The sequence below is a fragment of the Choloepus didactylus genome, chromosome 1, assembly GCF_015220235.1.
Source record: "Choloepus didactylus isolate mChoDid1 chromosome 1, mChoDid1.pri, whole genome shotgun sequence".
Taxonomy (NCBI): domain Eukaryota; kingdom Metazoa; phylum Chordata; class Mammalia; order Pilosa; family Megalonychidae; genus Choloepus; species Choloepus didactylus.
The window spans coordinates 214,522,296-214,544,337 of record NC_051307.1 but is presented as its reverse complement, the minus strand read 5'-3'; the positions used below and the strand labels follow the sequence as shown (position 1 = coordinate 214,544,337).

Genomic DNA, 22,042 nt, shown 5'->3' with positions numbered 1-22,042 from the left:
CATTCACTCATTGAAGGATGTTTGAATGGTTTCCAATTTGGGGTGATTATGTATAGAGCTGTTAAAACATCCATGTATAGGTTTTGGTGTGAACGTAACTTTTGATTTCTGAAAGGTAAATACCCAGGTGTGGCGATGCTGGGTTGTATGGAAAGCGTATGTTTAACTTTATAAGAAACAGCCCAGCTGATTTCCAGAGTGGCTGTACCATTTTGCATTCCCTTCAACAATGGACACATTCCAGTTGCTCTACATTTATACCAGCACTTGGATTGTTAGTCTTTTTTTAAAGTTTAACACCATTTTAGTAAGTGTGTAGTGGTACTCATTTGTGGTTTTAATTTATATTTCTCTAATAGCTAAATGACATTAAGCATCTTTTCATGCTCTTGTTGTCCATATGTTCTCTTTGGTGAGTCCTTTGCCAGTTTTTAATAGCATTTTATAGGGTTGTTCGTTTTGAGTTCTTTATATATTTTGGATACAAGCATTTGTCAGATATGATTTGCAAATTTTTCTTCCCAATCTATATCTTGTCTTTTCATTCTCTTAACAGTTGTTATCAGAGCAAAGGTTTTAAATCTTGATGAATCCAATTCATTAAAATTATTTTATGAGTTATGCTCTTGGTGTCACATCTAAGAACTTCTGGCCTAACTCTGGGTCATGAAGATTTTCTTTTTTTCAAAGTTTTAAAATTTTACATTTAGATTATGCCCTATTTTAATTTCTTTATGTTTTAGGTAGGGTTCTTTTTTTTTTTTTTTTTTTTTTTTTGCAAATGGATGGCCAATTTTTCCAATGCCATTTGTTGAAAATACTATATCCTTTTTCCATTAAATTTCCTTTTCATGTTTGTCAAAATCAGTTAGTCTTCTCTGTATGGATCTATTTTTGAAACCTTTTTCTGTTCCATTAATCTATGTGTCTACACCTTTGTCAATACCACTGTCATGGCTACTGTGTAGTTTTACAGTTCTTAGAATTCGGTAGTGTGAATCTTCCAACTTTGCTCTTTTTCAAAATTGTTTTGGTTATTTGACTTCATTTGCCTTTTGTTATAAATTTTATAATCAGATAGTTTGTATCTAAAGAAAATCCTGCTGAGATTTTGATTGGAACTGCATTAAATCTGTAGACGAATTGGAGAGAACTAACATCTTACCTATATTATCTTTCATCCATGAAAATAGTTTGTCTTTCCATTTATTAGGTCTTAATTTCTTTCATCAGCATTTTGGTTTTTCCACACACTGATCCAGCACATGTTTTGCTAGAATTAAACCTAACTATTTCTTTTTCTTTGTTTTCTTTTTGGATCTATTATAAATGACATTATTTTAATTCCATTGCCAATTGCTCATTGCTAGTGTATGGAGATACAATTGAATTTTGTGTTAATCTTGTATCCGGCAACCTTGCTAAATTTATTTTGTATGGATTTTTCTATATTCCATGAAATTTTTTATACAGATGCATGTCATCTGCAAATAGTGACAATTTGATTCATTCCTTTCCAATCTGTATGTATTTTATTTCTTTTTCTTGCCTTATTGCACTAAGTTTGGCCTTCTAGTATGAGGCTGAATAGAAGCGGTGAGAATGGATATCCTAGCTTTATTTCCAATCTTAGGGACAAATAATTCTATCTTTCTCCGTTATGTATGAAGTTAGTTGAAGCTTCTTTTCCGTAGCTATCTATCAGGCTGAGAAAGTTTCCTTCTATTGCTACTTTGCTGAGTGTTTTTTTATCATGAACTAACATTGAATTCTATCAAAAGCTTTTTCTGCATCAGTTGATGTGATCATATGGTTTTTCTTCTTTAGAATAACAGGGTGTTTTAAATTAACTGATATTCAAATATTGAACTAGTCTTACATTCTGAGGCTTTAGTTTCCCCACTCTGTCATGCACTTCAAACAACTGTATCTGCATCCAGGGCTCAGTGGCAGGAGGACAGAGTGAAAAAACCAAAAGGGATTTGTCACAAGTTTTGGGAATCACAGTTCCTCTGGGAAGAGAGAGTTCTTCTTCTTCAGTTTTAGGGCTCATCCAGCTGGCTCTGTCATCACTGGGCCACCACTACTGCCAAGGTAGTATTGCCTGGGGTAGCCTCCTTGACCAGTTTTCTGCTGGATTCCATCACTGCATCTGTCAATGTAAATTCTGTTTTAATCATCTTCAGCACATTGATAGCTGATTCCAGTGGTGTGAGCACATCCTCCATATCAAAGGAACAGTCTAAATTTTCCCCTTCTTCAGCGTAACAGGTAGCAGTCGGGACACAGTATGCTCCTTTCCTAAGGGCCTAACAAGCAGAGCCTGCATGATGTCCCGGATCTGTCTGAAGTCTCCATACCGGCTAACCCGAAAGGCCCACAGCACCTCGTGGAAGTAGAACTTGAGCACCCAGTGGTTGACCGCCTCCTCCAATCGTGACTCACCGGCACCACGCTTGGCACCCTCCAGCCTGGGCTCTTGGCGCCCCCGCCTGGCTGGACCACTGCTATGGGATCACAGGCCCTCCGCCCGCCTGGTGCCGTCACTGCTCCCACCTCCTCCCGCCATCGCATCCGACCCCAGACAAAGATTTTTAAAGAATGGTCTCAAATGTGCTCAAAGAGTTAAAGGAAGATACACACAAACAACTAAGGGAAATCAGGAAAGTGATAGATGAGCAAAAGAATAATTTCAATAAAAAGAATTCATAAAAAGGAACCAAATACAAATATTATAACTGAAGACCACAATAACTGAAATAAATAAATAAATCTCTAGAGAAGTTTGACAGCAGATTAGAGCTGGCAGAATAGTCAGTGAACTTGAAGATAAGAAAACTGAAATTGTTCATTCTGAGGAGCAGAAAGACAAAATAATGAAGAAAAGTAAACAAAGTCTAAGAGACCTGTGGGGCATACCAATATATGCATTATGGGAGTCCCAGAAAGAGAAAAAAGACAGAAAGAGTCAGAAAGAATATTTGAAGAAACAATGGCTGAAAATTTCCGAAATAATGAAAGGCAAGAAAATACACATCCAAGAAGATCAATGAACTCTGAACAAGATAAATTCAAAGATATGCACACCAAGACATTAAAATCAAACTGCTAAATTAAAAGGCAAAGAGAGAATCCTGACAGCTACAAGAGAAAATCAAAGCATCATGCACAGGGAGTCATAATAAAATTAAATTCCAATATGTCATCAGAAAGCATGCAGGTAAGAAAGCAGTGGGATTACACATCTAAAGTGCAGAAAGGAAAATTTTGCCAACCAAGAATTCTATATCCAGCAATACTATCTTTTAAAAATGAGAGAGAGATTAAGACATTCCCAGATAAACAAAAGCTGAATGAGTTCTCCACCACTAGATGGACCCTATAAGAAATAATAAAGGCAGTAAATCAAAGCTACATGAAGAAATAAAGATTGCCAGTAAAGGTAATGACATGGGTAAATATGAATGCCAGTACTATTTTATTGGCTTGTAACTACACTTTTACATTCTACAGGATCTAAAATGCAATACATAAAAAGTAATGATAAATCTATCGTTTTAGACACAGAATGTATACAGATGTAATTTGTGACAAGAATTACATAAAGTGGGGAGGATGGGGGGATACAGGAACATAATTTGCATATGTTACTGAAGTTGGTTTCAAATAAACCAAGATTGTTATAGGATGGTAAATTTAAGCCCCGTGGTAACCACAAAGAAAATACCTGAAAAATATGTACAGAAGGATAAATGTAAATGGGTTAAACAAACCTGTCAAAAGGCAGAGGTTGGAAGAATGAATTAAAAAGCATGACCTAACTATAGGCTGTTTATGAGACTCACCTTAAATTCAAAGACACAAGTAGGTTAAAAGTTAAAGGAAGGATAAAAATATTCTGTGTAAATAGAAACCAAAAGAGAGGTGGGTGGCTATACTAATATCAGACAAAATAAACTTTTGGTCAAAAACTGTTAAGGATGAAGAAGGAAACTGTATATTGATAAAAATGTCAATTCATCAAGAATGGATAACAATTATAAACATATATACACCTAAAAATAGAACCTCAAAATGTATTATGCACACATTGACAGATGTGCTGGAAGACAAACAGTTCTACATTAATAGTAGGATATTTCAGTATACCATTTTCAATAATGAATTGAACATACAGATAGTAGTTCAATAAAGATATAGAGGATCTGAACAATAGTATGAACCAACTAAACATAAAAGACGTATACAGAAGACTTCATCAAACAATAGTAGAATACACATTTTTTGCAAGTGCTCATGGATCATTCTCTAGGACAGACCATATGTTAGGCTACAAAAAAGTCTCAATAAATTTAAAAGGTTTGAAATCATACAAAGTATCTTCTTTGGTCACAATGGAATGACTATAGAAATCAGTAACAGAGGGAGAACTTGAAAATCCCCAAATTTGTAGAAATTAAGCAATACACTTTTTTTTTTAATTCTCACATTTTTACTCTGACTTTCTCTGTATGTTGCATGGGCTCTCAGTACCTATGCTCCCTTACAAAGTTCTAACAAATCTAGCAGATGTTTATAATAACTTTTAAAAATTCAATAATAAAACTAACTAAACTGTTTTTTGGAGGGTGAATAATAGTATCTTAGCATATAAGTAGCAATGCTTCTTCCTCTTTCCAAGCCAAGAGGGGAAAAGTGACTGGAATGAACTTCCTAATCTTTTTATAAGGTGCTTGGGGGATTTTTTTTTTTTTTAATGGGAAAGTGGAAAACCTGTTAACATCGTTAACATGTGAAGTTATTTTTAAGAGGCCATTATAAAATCTCATGATGGGAAAGGGTTACTTTTATTTTTTGAGGCAAGAAGCCACCACGTACCTCTGGGTGCTGCTGTGTGCTGAGCCGTTCCGGAGGCGGTTCACCCCAGAAATGACTGCTCCCCACAATTGGGGCCATCACACTGGACCCTCAGGCCTCCAGAACTGCTGGTCACATTGAGTCCTTTCCACCATCTCCTCCAGGCCCTGGAGTCTTCACCCAGAAAAGCCCCTGTTAAGAGCTGATAAGGGTCTGTGCTGGCCTCCCCTGAGATGGGGAGGGAGCAAGGGCCTCCTTTTCTCCCCCTGCCTGTCCAGGTAGCATCTGTGGCTACTCAGGTGAGTCACTGCACCTGCTAATGTCCCCAGGAGGCCCTTGGTGTGTCTTGCTGGCTCCAAGGGCTCGAGGTGGCCAGCTTGCTCTGAGGTAGCCCAGGCAGGTCTTGCACTCACTGTCAACCTTGGAGGCCTCCTGCAGGACCAGGGCCTATAGCAGTAAACTCTTAACCAATGTGTTAAAGAAGAAATCATGAGAGAAAATAGGAAATATCTTGAGATAAGTTAAGACAAAAACAGAGCATACCCAAATTTATGAGACAGAAAAAAAGGCAGTGTTATGAGGGAAATTTATGGCTGTAACTGCTTACATCAAAAAAGAAGATCTCAAATCAGTAACCTAATTTCACTTCTAGAAGAACTAGAAAAATAAGCACAAACTAACCCCAAAGTGAGTAGAAGGAAGGAAATAATAAAGGTTAGCATGGAGAGAAATAAAATAGAGAATAGGAAAAAAAAATAGGAGAGAGAATAAATAAAACCAAAATTTACTTCCTTGAAAAAATCAATAAAATTGGCATATCTTTAGCTGGATTGACAAAGAAAAAAAGAGAGACAATGCAAATAACAAGAATCAGAAATTAAGTGGTGGAGGCATTACTACCAACCTTACCACAATAAAAATAAGTATAAGAGGATGCTATGAACCATTGTATGCCAACAAATTGGAAACCCTATATGAAATTAACAAATTGCTAGAAATGTACAAATTACCTGAACTGAGTCTAAAAGAAATATAAGATCTTAACAGACCAATACCAAGTAAAAAGAGTTTGAGTCAGTAATCAAAAAATTTCAACAAAAAAAAAAGTCCAGGACCAGATGGTTTCACTAGTGAATTTTACGAAGCATTCAAAGAATTAATGCTAATCCTTCTGAAACCCATCCAAAATATCGAACAGGAGGGAAGACTTCCTAATTCATTCTACGATGCCGGCATCACCCTATACCGAAATCAGGAATAGATATCACAATAAAAGAAAAGTACAGACCAATATCCCTTATGAATGTAGATTTAAAAATCCTCTACAAAATGCTAGCAAACCAAAACCAATTGCACATCAAAAGAATTATGCACCATTACCAAGTGGTATTCATCCCAGGAATGCAAGAGTAGTTCGACATAAGAAATCAATTAGTGTAATACACCCCATTAATAGAATGAAGGTTAAAAAAAAAAAACCAAAACACTTGATCATTTCAGTTGATACAGTAAAGCCATTTGGCCAAATCCAACATATTTTTGATAATGAAATTCAGAGAATTATGAATAGAGGAGAACTTCCTTGAAATGATAAAGTGCATTTGTGAAGGAGCAAATACCGTACTCATTAGTGAAAGACTGAAAGCTTTCCCCCTAAGATCAGCAACAAGACAAGGATGCTTACTTTCATTACTTTGTTATTCAGTATTATACTGGAAGTTCTAAGAAGAGCAATTAGGTAAGAGAAACAAATATAAGATATTAAAATTAGAAAGAAAGAAGGAAAACTAAACCTAACTGCAGAAGACATGATCCTATATATAGAAAATCCAGAAGAATCTGCAAGAAAGCTACCTGAGCTAATAAATGAATTCAGCAAAGTGGCAGGGTACAAAATACACAAAAATCATTAGTGTATCTATCAACCAGCGATGAACAATCCAAAAAGAAAATCAAGAAAGCATTTCCATTTTTAATAGCAACGAAAAGAATAAAATATCTAGGAATAAATTTAACAAAGGATATAAAGGGGTTGTACATGGAGAAGTACAAAATATTACTGAAAGAAATTAAAGAAGACCTAAATAAATGGAAAGATATCTCTGCTTATGCATTGGAAGGCTTTATATTGCTATGAAGCAATACTGTCCAAAGCAATTTGCAGACTCAATGCAATCCCAAAGAAAATTCTGAGAACCTTCTTTGCAGAAATGGAAAAGCTAATTATTAAATTCATATGGAAGGGCAAAGGACCCTGAATAGCCAAAACTGTACTGAAAAAGAAGACCAAAGTCAGAGGACTCACACTTCACAATTTCAAAACATATTACAAAAGTACAATAATCATAACATTATGGTACTGGCACAAGAGCAGATATTAGACCAATGGAATTGAATTGAGAGCCTAGAAGTAAACCTGCACATCTGTGGTCAACTGATCTTTGACAGGGTGCCAAGTTCACTCAATGGAGAAAGAATAGTCTCTTCAATAAATGGTGCTACATGGAAAAGAATGAAAGTGGACCCCTATCTCACACCATATACAAAAATTAACTTTAAATGGACCAATGACTTAAAGTTAAGAGCTAAAACTATAAAACTGTTTGAAGAAAATATTGGGAAATGAGTTCAGAACCTTGTATTAGGCAATGGATTCTTAGACTTTAGGCCAAAAGTAAAAGCAATAAAAGAAAAAATAAAGATAATTTGGATGTCATCAAAATTAAAAATTTTGTACATAAAAAGGTGTCTGAGAAAGTGAAAAGACCACCTATGGAATGGGAGAAAAATATTTAGGAACCATATATCTGATAAAGGTTTAATATCCAGAGTATATAAATAATTCCTACAACTCAACAAGAAAAAAAAAAAATTGAAAAATGGGCAAAGGACTTGGATAGCTTTTATTAAAACAAACAGACAGACAAACAAACAGAGAATAAGTAGTGCTGACAAAGTTGCAGAGAAATAGGAATCTTGAACATGATTACTTGCAATGTAAAATGGTGCAGGTGTGGTGGGAAACAGTTTGGCAATTTCTCAAAGTTAAATACTGAACAACTATTTGACCCAGCAATCCTACTTCTAGGTATATATCCCAAAGAATTGAAGGCTGGGACTTGAATAGATATTTTAACACCAATGATCACATAAACATTATTCACAATAGCCAATATGGTGACAGCAACCTAAGTGTTCATCAGCAAGTGAATGGATAAACTAAGTGTGGTATATACACAAAATATGGAAATGTCATTCAACTGTAAAAAGGAATGAAGTTCAGATACATGTTACAACATGGATGAACCCTGAATACATCTTGTTGAGTGAAAAAGGCAAGACACAAAAGGACAGATATTGTATGATTTTACTTATATGAAATAACTAGAATATGCAAATTCATAAGAACAGAGAGTAAAGTACAATTTACCACAGGGAGAGGAGTAGAATGGGGAGTTGAAGCATAATAAGTATAGGATTTCTGTTTGGGGTGATGGGAAAGTTTTGGTAATGGATTGTGGTAAGGGTACTGCAACATTGTGAGTGTGATTAATGCCAATGAATTGTAGGCTTGGGAATCACTGAGACGGGAGATTTTAGATTGTATATATGTTACCATAATTTAAAAGAGAAAGAGAGAGACTAAAGAGGAAAGGACAAATAAATGCAACACATGATACTGGATTGTATTTAATAATGGAGGAGAAAATGCCCAAAAGGACATTACTGGGACAACTGAAAAAAATTGGAATATAGATTGTATGTTTTGTATCAATGTTAAGTTTCTTGAGTTTGATAACTGTACTCAATGTGATTACATTATTGAATATCCTGGTTCTTAGGAAATATGCATGGAAGTATGAAGTGTTAAAGGAACATGATATATGAAATATACTCTCAAATGTTAGAAAATAGGTAAATGATAGATGGTTAGATAGGTGGTAGGATGGTATAGCACATGTGGCAAAATATTAACAGTTGACAAACAGAGTATATAGTTAGTGTGTATATTGGAATTCTTTGTATTGTTTTTGTATTATTTTTATAACTTTCTTGTAAGTTCAAAATTATTTCAAAGTAATTTTTTAAAAAATCAGACAAACAAAAAACCCAAAAAAGTTGTGTTCTGCAAGGCAAGTGGGTCAGTAATGTATTAAATTTGGAAAATGCTGGGGAAAGAGAGTTAAGCATGTTTCCTTAATTTATGTTATCCTAGATCATTCATTATTCATAAGAATACTGAAAACATTCTAAAGGCTATTGAGCATGCCACATTCCCTACAGTATTCGGGCCACAGAACTCTTTTTATAAGGAATACTTGTGTTCTAAAGAATAGTTTGAGAAATACTTTATTAGACTGTGACCCCTTTGAGGACAAGGTTTTTATTTTATTAATCTCTGTATTCCTATTACTAGCGTGTAGTAACATTTGTTGAGGTGGTCAAAATTATGTGAGGAAAAAGATCTCTTTCAGCCCGAGTCCTTTTGTTATCTTGAAGTTTATTGTAGGAAGACCATGGCCTGTGGAGTCAAGGCTACCATGGCCTTGAATTCCTAGTCTACCCTGTGAAAAGGCTCCTCTGTTAAGGAAATAGGTTCTCTTTTATTTGTTTGTTTGTTTGTTTTTTGAGACAATAGAATTGTAAGGGACATCGTGTATTAATGTGTGAAACAACATTATTATTTTATTGATATTTATGACCTTTACCATTTCCCTATCTTCTATGCAGGAAGACTTTATCCTCCCTGGGTAAACTTTCAAGTTCTCTCAAAACTGAGGAAGGCAAGAAGAAAGCTAAAAAAAAAAAAAAAAAAAAAATTGAACTACAGAATAAAGAGTTGCAAGAAGAAGAGAACAAGTAGGATGGGCTGCTCAGATTAGGTGTCAGTATATTTGGGTCGGGGCCAGGAGGGCAAGTGTTTGTGAACCAGCTGCCAAGCATGTGAAGAATCTTAAGAAAGGGAATGATGAGAAGAGAATAATTTTATATTGTTTGCTATGCATCAAGAATGGTTTCTCTATTTTACATTTTGTCAGGTCGTTAAGTACAAACGCAAAGACCTTTCTGGATCCTGGATTGTCTTTCTCTCTGTGACATGATGCGATGACTGAATCACATGGATCCCTAGGATATTAAGTGAAAGAATATTTGATTCACTTTTTCCCTCCTGGATTTTCCTTCCACTTTTACCACTATCCTCATTCACTACCTAAAATCTGATGCCCCCAAATCATTTTAGATGAAATCTGCCTCTCTGTTTTAGGTAGTTATATTAATTTTTGTTTAAGGTAGTTATATTAATTTTTGTTTAATCCACATTTTGAACATCTGCGAGTCTGTGGCAAATTCCTTTTTGAGAAGATTACCAGTCTCCTGGACTATCTGAATTTCCTAAACTTCCCTTTCCTAATGTAGCAGAAAAAAAATAAGACACTTGAGCTTTTCTCATGATTTTGAAGGCAGCATCATTCTAGGCGGTACGGCTTTTATTGCTGCCCCTCTCTTGATGAAAGGTCGCTAGTACTGGTTTTGACAGTGTGGTTAGAAGCCTTCTTGTTTCAGTTTCGTAGCAACTTCCATCCTTGTGCTGATCTTCTGTCTTTGAGCTTAAAATCTAGCTCCTCTTTTTGCCTTATGATGTCTGATTATCTAACCATGCTGAGAGAAGGGAAGAGCTGACTTCTGCTTTGCTGAGGCCTGTGCCATTGAAGCAAATATCTGATGGCTTGCCTAGCTTATGAAAGGTAGATGTTTCCATTTGAAAATCCTGGCTTTTTGATGCTCAGTTGACAAGGCAGTTTGTTACCTTCATTTATACTTTCTTTGGTTACAGATTAAGACAGTATGACCTTATCTCACCCTGGGGTTGTTTATTTATTTATTTATTTTCTTAGTCAATACCCTCTTGCTCTTTAGTGTTTATCTATGTTGTTTAGCATGAGTCAAATATGCATTTGTTATTCCCAAAGAATCATGTTTAATGCCCTGGAATTTAAAAATAGAAAGCCACAGAAGGGTTAAGGTAAACTTTTCTTCCGCTTCTTCCTTGAGCATACCTCCTTCTCATTCCAGATCTGTACTCAGTGAAAGTTAAATAAAAGAGCTTTTATCCTGAAGTCCATTGTTAAATGCAGTCCATCCACCTTCCCACCCATCTATCTACCACAACTGAGGAAATCCTATTTCATGATAAAATTGACCCTCTGGGCTCTGTTTCTGAAAGGCAGCCTGGGAGTTTTCTGCATACTTGAGCGGACTGTTATAAAACCATTTTGGCAGATGCAATTACAGTGTGTCTAAAGGTGTGAATGTATGTGAGTGTGTGTGTGTGTGTGTGTGTGTGTGTGCATTTTTCTACCCAGATAGGACAGTTTTACCCTGAGGAATTGGTGCCGTGCTCCATCAACTCTGAGCCCCTCAGGAATGGTGGAAGTGACAGGTGGCAGGAGCACAGCATAATGGCAAAGTGTGAGGCTGGGTATCAGGAGATGGGCTTTCCGATATAGATTGTACCACTAATTTGCTGTGTGACCTTGGATAAGTTATGTAATCTGTCTAGGGGTCAGTTCTTTCACCTGGTAAATGGAGTTAATAACACCTGCCCTTCTTAACTCAGAGGGCTGTAGGGAAGATGAACTGAGGTCACAGAGGTAGGAGCAGTTTGAAACGGATAAAGAAGCTTTCTATGTATAAACTTGAGGATGCCTGACAGAAGGGATATTTGTATCCAAAGTAAAAGGCAGTGTTAGCCTGTTCCTCTCCACTTGGCATATCAAACATGAATGCTACCACCCTGGTCCAAGCCACCAGCATCCCTGCCCTAGATTTTTTCCTAAGTATTTTCCTGTATCTCTTCTTCCCACCTTATTTGACACAAAGTGGCTAGATTGATCTTGTTAAAACTAAGCCAATTCCTAGCATTCCCCTGCTCAGAATTCTAAAGGCTTCTTGCTTCAAAATAGAAGCCAAAATTTTACAAGAAGCTATTGGTCTTGTCCTCGCTTCTGTCCCTGACTGCATAGGCTACCACCCTCCTTCTCCTCATCTCTGCTTCAGTGGCACTGGCCTTCTACTGCTAATCAAAGGTGCTGCACAACTCCCACCTCAGCGCCTTGTAATTTTCTTTCCTGGGACATGCTTACCCCAAATGTTGTCATTGTTAGCTTCATCAATTACTTTGGGTCTCTGGTCAAATACTACCTTTTAAGAAAGGCCTTTTACTTCTTATATACATCAGCAACACTACTACTAACATCCCACTCTCCACCCTTTAACTCTTTTTTACAAGTACATAATGTTGTTGACTTCTTTGTTTGTTTCTGACTTTCCTCTAGAATGTAAGCTCCAGGTTGGTGTTTTGCTTTGTTCACTGCTCTGTCTCTAGTGCCTAAAAGAGTGCCTTGCAAGTAGTATGCACTTAATAAACATTGACTGAATAAATGAGAACATGAATGAGAAATATAAATCTAAATACTTAAGCAAAGAGCTATTAGTAATTGCCTGAAATCAAATATTGGTCACCACTATTATTATTTTGTTCTCTGAACCCTCACACCCATGATTTTGGCATTTCATCTCTTTGGTCAGCTTATGGCATTGGCTCTCCTAAAAAGATGACGGGGTGTGTGATTTCCTGCTAACCTTCTTGGGTATTATGACTCTTAATATCATAAATCATGTTTAAGATATCAAATATCTTAAATCATGACTCGGAAGCATAATCAGAACAGAATTTTAGTCAGGCATTGCAGTAACTGAATATTTCAAATCAAATTTTGCCTCTCTTCTCCTGTATCAGAAACGGTGCCATCAGGAAACAGATGGCCCATGTGAATCAGGTTAATAAAGGTATCATTTTCAAACTACTAGGTGGAGTTCAGTGCCCTATAGCAAGTAGCAGCCTTTTCAGATATTACTCAAGGCCTAAAGGGGTAAGGGGAGGAAAAAGAAGGGGAAGGAAGGGTACTGGAGCCTTGAGGGAGAACTGACAGAGGTCACCTAACAGGACTAGCCGTCTTTGCTTGAGGGAAACAACCAGCCTGTGATAAACCGCAGGCAGGGAGCTGAGGGAATAAATATCCTAGTTTCTTTCTCCTTCCTCCTCCTAATCTCTGCCTAGGGCTTCCCTTTGGCCAAACCCAACTGGAAGCAGAAGTCAACGTTGTCCTCTGCTGCAATCTACATTAGCCAGCCTCAGAGGCAGATAGGCAAGCGGAGGGTAGAGCATAGATCTGGAGAGCAAAGGACAGATATCCAGCAGACCATCCAAATGATATCTTCTAAGCTATAGGCTAGTCTTCCACTTCCACCCTAGTCTCTTCTTATCCTGGGCTAGTCTCACCCAGTATCCAAAATAAAACTATCAATGAGTTCCAACTGATCCTTGTTTAAAACCAAATCATTCAACAGCTTCCCACTGTACTTGGGATAAAATCCAAGTCTACTCTTGTGGTGTACATGACCCACAATGGTCTGACTGGCTCTACTCACCTCTCCCCTTCAGCTTATACCATATTCCCCCACCCTGATTCGCTGCACTCCCCCACAGGGGCCAGCTGTCACTTCCTAGAATAAACTAAATTTGTTGACCCCACTGGCTATTTGCATACTCATATCCCTCTGCCTAGAACACCCTTTACATGGTTGACTTTTTTCATGATTTAATTATTAGCATTCAAACATTACCACCTCAGTGAGGCCCTTCCCATTCTCATCTAAAGGAAGCCTACCTATTCCCTATCAGAGCACCTGATATTTGCTTTGCAGCATTTATTACAAACTGTAAGTGACTCCTCCCTCTCTCCCGCCTTTGCTTTGTTTATTCTGACTCTAAACAAAGCAAAGTAAGTTCCTTCAGGGGAGAGATCTTCTCTGTCTTGTTTGCTTGGTTATCCTCAGAATTCAGAACAATTTCTGACCTAGGTGGCTGCTCAATAAATATTTGATGATTGAGTGAATAAACATTCTTTTCATTGAAAACATCTTCCCATTTACGGAATAATGAAAGGAAAGCTTACCTTTGAGCTTATCTTGAATGCATTTGAATTGCTATGCCTTTAGGATGTGAGTGATCTCAAATATATTAATATATTCCTAGTATATATTTGGTAAAACACACTTACTGGTAGTAGGGTTGATAGTCTATACCTCTGGCAGATTATGTTGTATGGTTGATCTATTATGTGTTTAACAAAAATTAAGCTTAAAAATAAATTCTTAGACTCACAGCATAATTAATTACAGGCAGTTGACTTTCTGGGTGACTTATTGGAAGTTCACATTGTGAAGCTGCTAGACTTGATCTTTAGAGCCAGGAAGACCTGGTCAAACTCCAGTTAAGCTGGGTAAGGCTGTGGGCAAGTTGCTCAGACTTCCTGAGCCTCAGTTGCCTCATCTCCAAAAACAAGGATAAAATGGCCTAATTCATAGAGTTGGGATAAGGATTATAGGTGAGAACACAGATCTTCTTTAATCTGTGCCTGTCTCTTTCCCTATGGTATAGAACATGCTCACATCCTCTCTCTTCTCCCCTTAGGCTGCTGCTTTGTCAATACCTTCTCCTCAATTCATTTTTATTAGTCTTTGAAACCCATGTCCATATTCTGGTTATTGGGAATCTTAATAGAAGGCTTACTGTCCACACTTCTTTTTATAAAGTTGAATTTTTCACTCTGGTGGAAGCGGCCTGGAGCTCGATTGTGCCCATGACAAATTACAGGCCCACCAGGCTTTTCAGTCGGCATCATATTTGCCAGACAAATGTAGACAGCACTTTCATGCAGCAAAGCACTGTTAGTACTCTGAGCCTCTAAGGGATCATTTGAGTTGGAAAAAAAGGCACTGAAACTTGTACAATACTCACCCTCATTACCCAAGGAAAACCAAATAAGTTTATATGACAAAAAGGTGTGGGTTTGCTTTTGAAAAAAAGGAAGCCAAAGCCACAGGGCTCTTCACTTTATAGAGAGCCAAGATGCATAGGTTTTTTGACTTTTATTTATTCTTTTTAGTTAAGTTTAACTAATATATTTCAAATACAGACTTTGTACCAGGTGATTTTCATTACTCTTCTAGATGAATTTACAACTATTAAGGTTATGAAGTAAAAATATTCAGTAGCAGGGGGCTTTTACTATGATTTTACCAAGAATGGGATACTTTGCTGGGAGTTTGGAAATTTATTGGTACTGCATATTTACTCTGGAAAAATTAATCTTCCAATCCAGGAAATGCTTGTATGAAGTCTGGATCCCTAAAAGACTCAAATCAATTCCATTCAAACCTTTATAATTAGCATTTTTGATAGGTATTGTATAAAATAAAGTCCTTGCCCTTCTGGACCTTACAATCTGATTGAATGTTCCTTATTTTTAAATTTATTATTATTAGAGAAGCTGTGGTTTTATAAAACAGTCATGCACAAAATACAGGATTCCCATATACCACCCTGTTGCTAACACCTTGCATTGGTATTGTGCATCTGTTACAATTGATGAAAGCACATTTTTATAATGGTACTATTAGGGTTCAGTGTGTTGTGCATTTCTATGGATTTTTTTTTTTAATTTTTATTCTAGTATCACATATACAACCTAACATTTCCCCATTTAACCACGTTCAGATATCCAATGTCCATTTTTTCTTTCCTTTATACATACATACATATATATATTTTATTAAAGAAATTGCAGATTTACAGAAAGATCAGCACAAAATACAGAGTTCCCATATGCCTGCCCCCATTTAAAGAATTTTTATTAGTGTGGTACCTTTGTTACAAATAATAGAGAGTATTATTTGATCGTGTTGTATGGTCTTATGTTTTTCTGTGTTATATGGTCCTATATTTGTTTTAGTTTCTGTTCTAGCACATATATGCCACCTAAAATTTCACCTTTTAACCACATTTAAAATTTCACATTTTAACCAAATTCAAATATATAATTCAGTGGTGTTAATTACATTACTAATGTTGTATTATGATCACAACTATTCATTACCAAAACTTTTCCATCACCCCAAATAGCAACTCTGCACCAATTAAGAATTAATTCCCTATTCCGTACCCTTAACCTGGCCCCTGGTAAACAATATGCTAGTTTCTGACTTTATCAATTTGCTTATTCTAATTATTTCATATCAGTGAGGTCATACAATATTTGTCCTTTTATGTTTGGCTAATTTTGCTCAATATGGTATCTTCAAGGATCATCCATGTTCTTGCATGTATGAGAACTTTATTCCTTTTCATGGCTAAATAATATTCCATTATATGTATGTACCACATTTTCTTTATCTATTCAGCTGCTGATGGACACTTGGGTTGTCTCCATCTTTTGGCAGTTACGAATAATGCCACTTTGAACATTAATGTGCCAATATCTATTCAAGTCTCTGTTTTCAGTTCTTTTGAGTTTATGTCCAGAAGTGGAATTGCTGGTTCATATGGTAGTTCTATAATTAACTTTCTGAGGAACCACCAAACTGTTTTCCACAGTAACTGTACCATTTTACCCTCCACCAACAATGTATAAGGGTTCCTATTCTTCCAGATCCTTTCCAACACTTGCAATTTTTCATATATATATTTTTAATAGTAGCCATTCTAGTGGGTGCAAAATGGTTCTTTTCATGTGCTTTATGGCCACTTTTGTATCTTCTTTGGGGAAATGTCTTTTCAGCTCTATTAGCCATTTTTAAATTGGGTTATTTGTCTTTTTGTTCTTGAGTTATAAAATGTTTTAATATAAATTCTGGATATTAAATCTTATCAGACATGTGGTTTCCAAATATTTTCTTCTGTTCTGTAGATGGTCTTTTTACTTTATGCTTCTGGGGCACAAGAAGTAATGTTGATGAGGTCCCATTTATTCTTTTGTTGCTGATGCTTTGGGTGTAAAGTCTAAGAAACCATTGCCTAATACAAGGTAGATACTTCCCTACATTTTCTTCTAGGAGTTTTATAGTACTGGCTATGATATTTAGGTTTTGATCCATTTTGAGTTAGTTTTTTTGTGTATGATGTGAGGTATGGGCCCACGTTCATTCATTTGCATATGGATATCCAGTTTTCCCAGCAACCATTTTGTTGAAGCAACTGTTCTTTCCCTATTGAGTGGACTTCACAACCTTGTAAAAAGTCAATTGGCCATAGATGTGGGGGTCTATTTCTGTACTCTCAATTCAATTCTATTGATCTACAAGTTGTCCTTGTGCTAGTATCATGCTGTTTTGATCATACTGGGTTTGTACTAAGTTTTAAAATAAGAAAGTGCGTGTCCTCTGACTTCATTCTTCTTTTTAATGATATTTTTGGTTATTCAGGGTCCCTTATTCTTCCATATAAATTTGATGATTGACTTTTACATTTCTGCAAAGAAGTCTGTTAGAATTTTGATTGGGATTGCATTGAATCTATAAATCACTTTTGATAGAATTGAAATCTTGACTATACATAGTCTTTCAATCCAAGAACATGGAATGTCCTTCCACTTATTTAGGGTTTCTTTGATTTCTTTTAGTAACGTTTTGCAGTTTTCTGTATTAAAGTGTTTTACATCCTTGGTTAAATTTATTTCTAGATTTTTGACTCTTAGTTGCTATTGTATGGAATTTTTTTCTTAATTTCCTCTTCAGATTGTTGATTACAAGTGTATAGAAACACTACTGATTTTTGCATACTGGTCTCATACTCTGCCACATTGCTGAATTTGGTTATTAGCTATAATAGCTTTGTTGTGGGTTTTTCAGAATTTTCTACATATAGGATCATTTCGTCTGCAAATAGGAAAAATTTTACTTCTTCTTTTCCAATCTGGATGCTTTTTATTTCTTTTCACTGCCTAATTGTTCTGGCTAGAACTTCCCTTACAATGCTGAATATCATTGTCTTGTTCCTGATCTTAGAGGTAGAGAATTCACTCTACACTATTTACACCATTGAGCATGATGTTAGCTATGGGTTTTTTATGTAAGCCCTTTATCATGGCTTGAGGAAGATTCCTTCTATTCCTGGTTTTATAACTTTTTATTGAGAAGGGATGCTAGATTTTGTCAACTGCTAGCTTTTTTACATCAATTGAATTGATCATGTGTTTTTCCTTTGCTCTGTTAATGTGGTATATTATATTAATTAATTTTTTTATGTTGAACCATACTTGCATACCTGGGACAAATCCCACTTGATTATGGTGTACAATTCTTCTAATCTTCTATTGGCTTTGTTTTGCTAGTATTTTATTGCGGATTTTTTCATCTATATTCATAAGGGATATTGGTCTGTAATTTTCTTGTGATATTTTTGACTAGTTTTGGTATTAAGGTGATGGCCTCATAGAATAGGTTGGGAAATGATCCCTCCTCTTCAAATTTTTGGAAGAGTTTGTGCAGGATTGGTGGTAATTTTTCTTGGAATGTTTAGTAAAATTCACTAGTGAAGCCATCTGGTTCTGGACTTTTCTTTGTTGGGAGCTTTTAATTACTGATTTAATCTCTTTACTTGTTATAGGTCTGTTCAGATCTTCTATTTCTTCTTGAGTTAATGTGGGTAGTTTGTACGTTCCTAGGAATTTGTCCATTTCTCCTATAATATCTATTTTTTCATATAGAATTATTCATAGTATCCTCTTATAAACATTTATTTTTGTGGGGTTGATAGTAATGCCTCCCCTTTCATTTCTGATTTTAGCTATCGATGTCCTCTCTTTTTCTTTCTTTGTCAGTCTAGCTAAGGATTTGCCAATTTTATCAATCTTTTCAAAGAAATAATTTTTGGTTTTGTTGATTCTCCCTATATTTTTTATTTTCTATTTCCTCTATCTTGGCTCTAATCTTTGTTGTTTCCTTCCTTCTGCTCTCCTTGTGTTCAGTTTGGTCTTCTTTTTCTAGTTCTTCCAGTTTTGAATTGAGGTCTGATTTGAAGTCTTTCTTCTTTTTTAGTGTAAGCATTTAGAGCTATAAATTTCCCTCTCAGCACTGACTTTGCTGCATCTCATAAGTTTTGGTATGTTGCACGTTCATTTTTATTCACCTCAAGATATTTACCAATTTCCCTTGTGATTTCTTCCTTGAGACAATGGAGTTTAAGAATAAGTTGTGGGGGGTCCAAAATGGTGGATTAGGAGAGAAAGAGAAAAATTCTCTTCCATGAAAAACCCTAAATAAAAGATAGAAGGTGCTCTGGAATAACAGTTCCAGGGTTCCACTGGCTGGGCAAGATCTTCTACATCCACAGTGACTGTGAACTTGGAGAAACCGAGAGACTGCGTTTGGAATCATGTGAATGTTTGAAGCTTCTAGGGAAACAGCAGCCAAATCAAGGCACCTGTGGAGAGAAATCTAGAGACAGTGTTTGTGCAGGTTAGTTTAAAAACCTGGAAAGTGGCTGGGGAGTTGGCAGTGAGAGCTGCACTCGAGTGTGGTGGGGAGTGCCTTCCATGCCCCGGGCACCTGCATCAGTATCTGGTGTGGATGATAGCCCTTCACCCACCCACAGCTAACAACCCCTGAGCTAGGAATGGGTCACTGCAGTAGGTGGAGGATCGTGGAAGTGGGTAGTTTCCATGCCCCATGCAGTCATCTTTGCAGCAGGCTGGGAGATGCCCCTTTGCAGTACCATGGCTAAGAGCTTCCTTAGGGATTCCATTCACTTGTGACAGGGCACAATCCTCTGTGGAAGCCCATGGAATGCACAGTCTAGAGGCAGAGGTGCCACATGGAAGTGCCAAGAGTCCTAAACCAATCCCAGGGCTTGTGGGATGATGGCAGAGAGGGACTGTAGGGAATCTGAGCTGAAGCATTAAATGCATACTACAGTTCCTGGGTATTCCAGCAGCAGCCCCAGGAACAGCGGGGAGTACAGGGTCTTAACATCATCTTCCCTGCCTAACTGCACAGGGCATGCCCCCCACCCTCAGGGCTAGCGGTCCCAAATGCACATGGAAAATTGGTGTGCTGATTGTACCTCCAGAAAGTATGGATCCCCACTTGCTGCACAGAGGAAGTTGGGGAGAACTGGCTTTAGGGTAAGAGGTGGCTCAGGGGCACCATTTGCTGGTAGGTCAGGGAAAGTGCGCTGCACAAAGCTGTAGCTCTGTGAAATTATAGATAATTGTATAAATAAATCTGCATATCCCAAAAGAACCCTATCAAGATAAGCAAATGCCAAGAGGCCAAAAACAACAGAAAATTTAAAAGCATCTGAAGAAACCAGAAGATATGGATAACTCAAATGGCTACATCAAAAAAATGAGAGAAGACAAAGAACTTGGAGCAATTAATCAAAGAAGTAAACACAAACACCAGTATCATCGCTCAGGATGTAAAGGACATCAAGAAGACCCTAGAAGAACATAAAGAAGAATTTGCAAGAGTATATAAAAAAATAGAGGACTTTATGGAAATAAAAAAAACTGTTGATCAAATTAAAAAGATTCTGGAAACACATAGCACTGGATTAGATGAAGTATAGGAATGAATAAGTGAACTTGAAGAAAATGTTTTGCAGAGTGAAAGCAGAAGACAATGAATGGAGAAAAAAATAGAAAAATTTGAAATGGATCTCAGGGATACGATGGACAACATGAAGTGTACAAATATAAGAATCATAGGTATTCCAGAAGGGGAAGAGAAGGGTAATGGTCTAGCAAAAGTATTCAAAGACATTGTTGGGGAAGACTTCCCAGCCCTTCTAAAATATATATATATGCAAATCATAGATGCTTGAACTCCAAACAGAATAAATCCAAAAAAACCCACTCCAAAACATATTCTGATCAGATTGTCAAATGCTGAAAAGATGGAGCAAGTTCTGAAAGCAGCAAGAGAGAAGCAATTCACGACATACAAGGGAAACAACATGAGACTAAGTAATGACTACTCGGTGGCCACCATGGAGGCAAGATAGAGGTGGCATGACATATTTAAAACTCTAAAAGAGAAAAATTGCCAACCAAGAATACTTTATCCAGCAAAGCTCTCCTTCAGATTTGAGGGAGAGCTTAAAATCTTCACAGACAAACAAATACTGAGAGAATTTGTTAACAAGAAGCTTGCCCTACAAGAAATACTAAAGGAAACTCTACTGGCAGAGAAAAAAGAAAGGAGAGACAATGTGAATAGATTAAAGTCACCAATTAAAATATATAGATTGGCAGAATATGTTGCTTACAAGAGAGTCATTTTAGACCCAAGACAGAAAGAAACTGTAAGTGAAAGGATGGAAAAAAATATTCCATGCAAGCTACAGCCAAAAGAAAGCAGGAGTAGCAATATTAATCTCAGATAAAATAGACTTTAAATGCAAGGATGTCATAAGAGACAAAGAAGGTAACAATATACTAATAAAAGGGACAATTCAATAAGAAGAAATAACAATCATAAATGTCTATGCACCCAACCAAGGTGCACCAAAGTACATGAGACAAACATTGGCAAAACTGAAGGAAGTAATAGATGTTTCCACAGTAATTGTGGGAGACTTCAGTACATCACTCTCTCCTATAGATAGATCAACCTGACAAATGACTAATAAGGAAACTGAAAACCTAAACAATCTGATAAATGAATTTGAATTAACAGACATATATAGAGCACTATATCCCAAATCACCAGAATACACATTCTTCTCTAGTGCTCATGGAACTTTGTCGAGAATAGATCATATGCTTGGCCATAAAACGAGCCTCACTAAATTGAAAAAGATTGAAATTATTCAAGGCACATTCTCTGATCACAAGAAGAAATAGCAAGAGAAATTGCTAAATATCTAGAAATGAATGAAAACACAACATATCAAAACTTATGGGACACAGCGAAGGTGGTATTGAGGGGGAAATTTGTAGTTCTAAATGCATAAGTTAAAAAGGAAGAAAGAGATAAAATCAAAGAACTAATAGAGCAACTGAAGAAGCTAGAAAATGAACAGCAAACTAATCATAAACCAAGTAGAAGAAAAGAAATAACAAGGATTAAAGCAGAAATAAATGACATAGAGAACAAAAAAAAAATAGAGAATAAATAACGCCAAAAGTTTGTTCTTTGAGAAGTTCAACAAAATTGACAAGCCCCTAGCTAGACTGACAAAATCAAAAAGAGAGAAGACCCAAATAAAAAAAATAATCAATGAGAGAGGAGACATTACTGTGGATCTGGAGGAAATAAAAAAAAAAATTATGAGGATACT

At 36.4% G+C, this 22,042-nt stretch overlaps 1 protein-coding gene and 1 pseudogene across 7 annotated transcripts in view; one reads left to right on the top strand and one right to left on the bottom strand.

The window, feature by feature from the left end:
* The window catches only part of FHIT (fragile histidine triad diadenosine triphosphatase), a 1,654,094-nt gene that overhangs the window by 474,641 nt on the left and 1,157,411 nt on the right, over positions 1-22,042 (top strand). The gene's annotated exons all lie outside the window — the stretch shown is intronic.
* Positions 2,070-2,569, bottom strand: LOC119526943 (annotated as a pseudogene).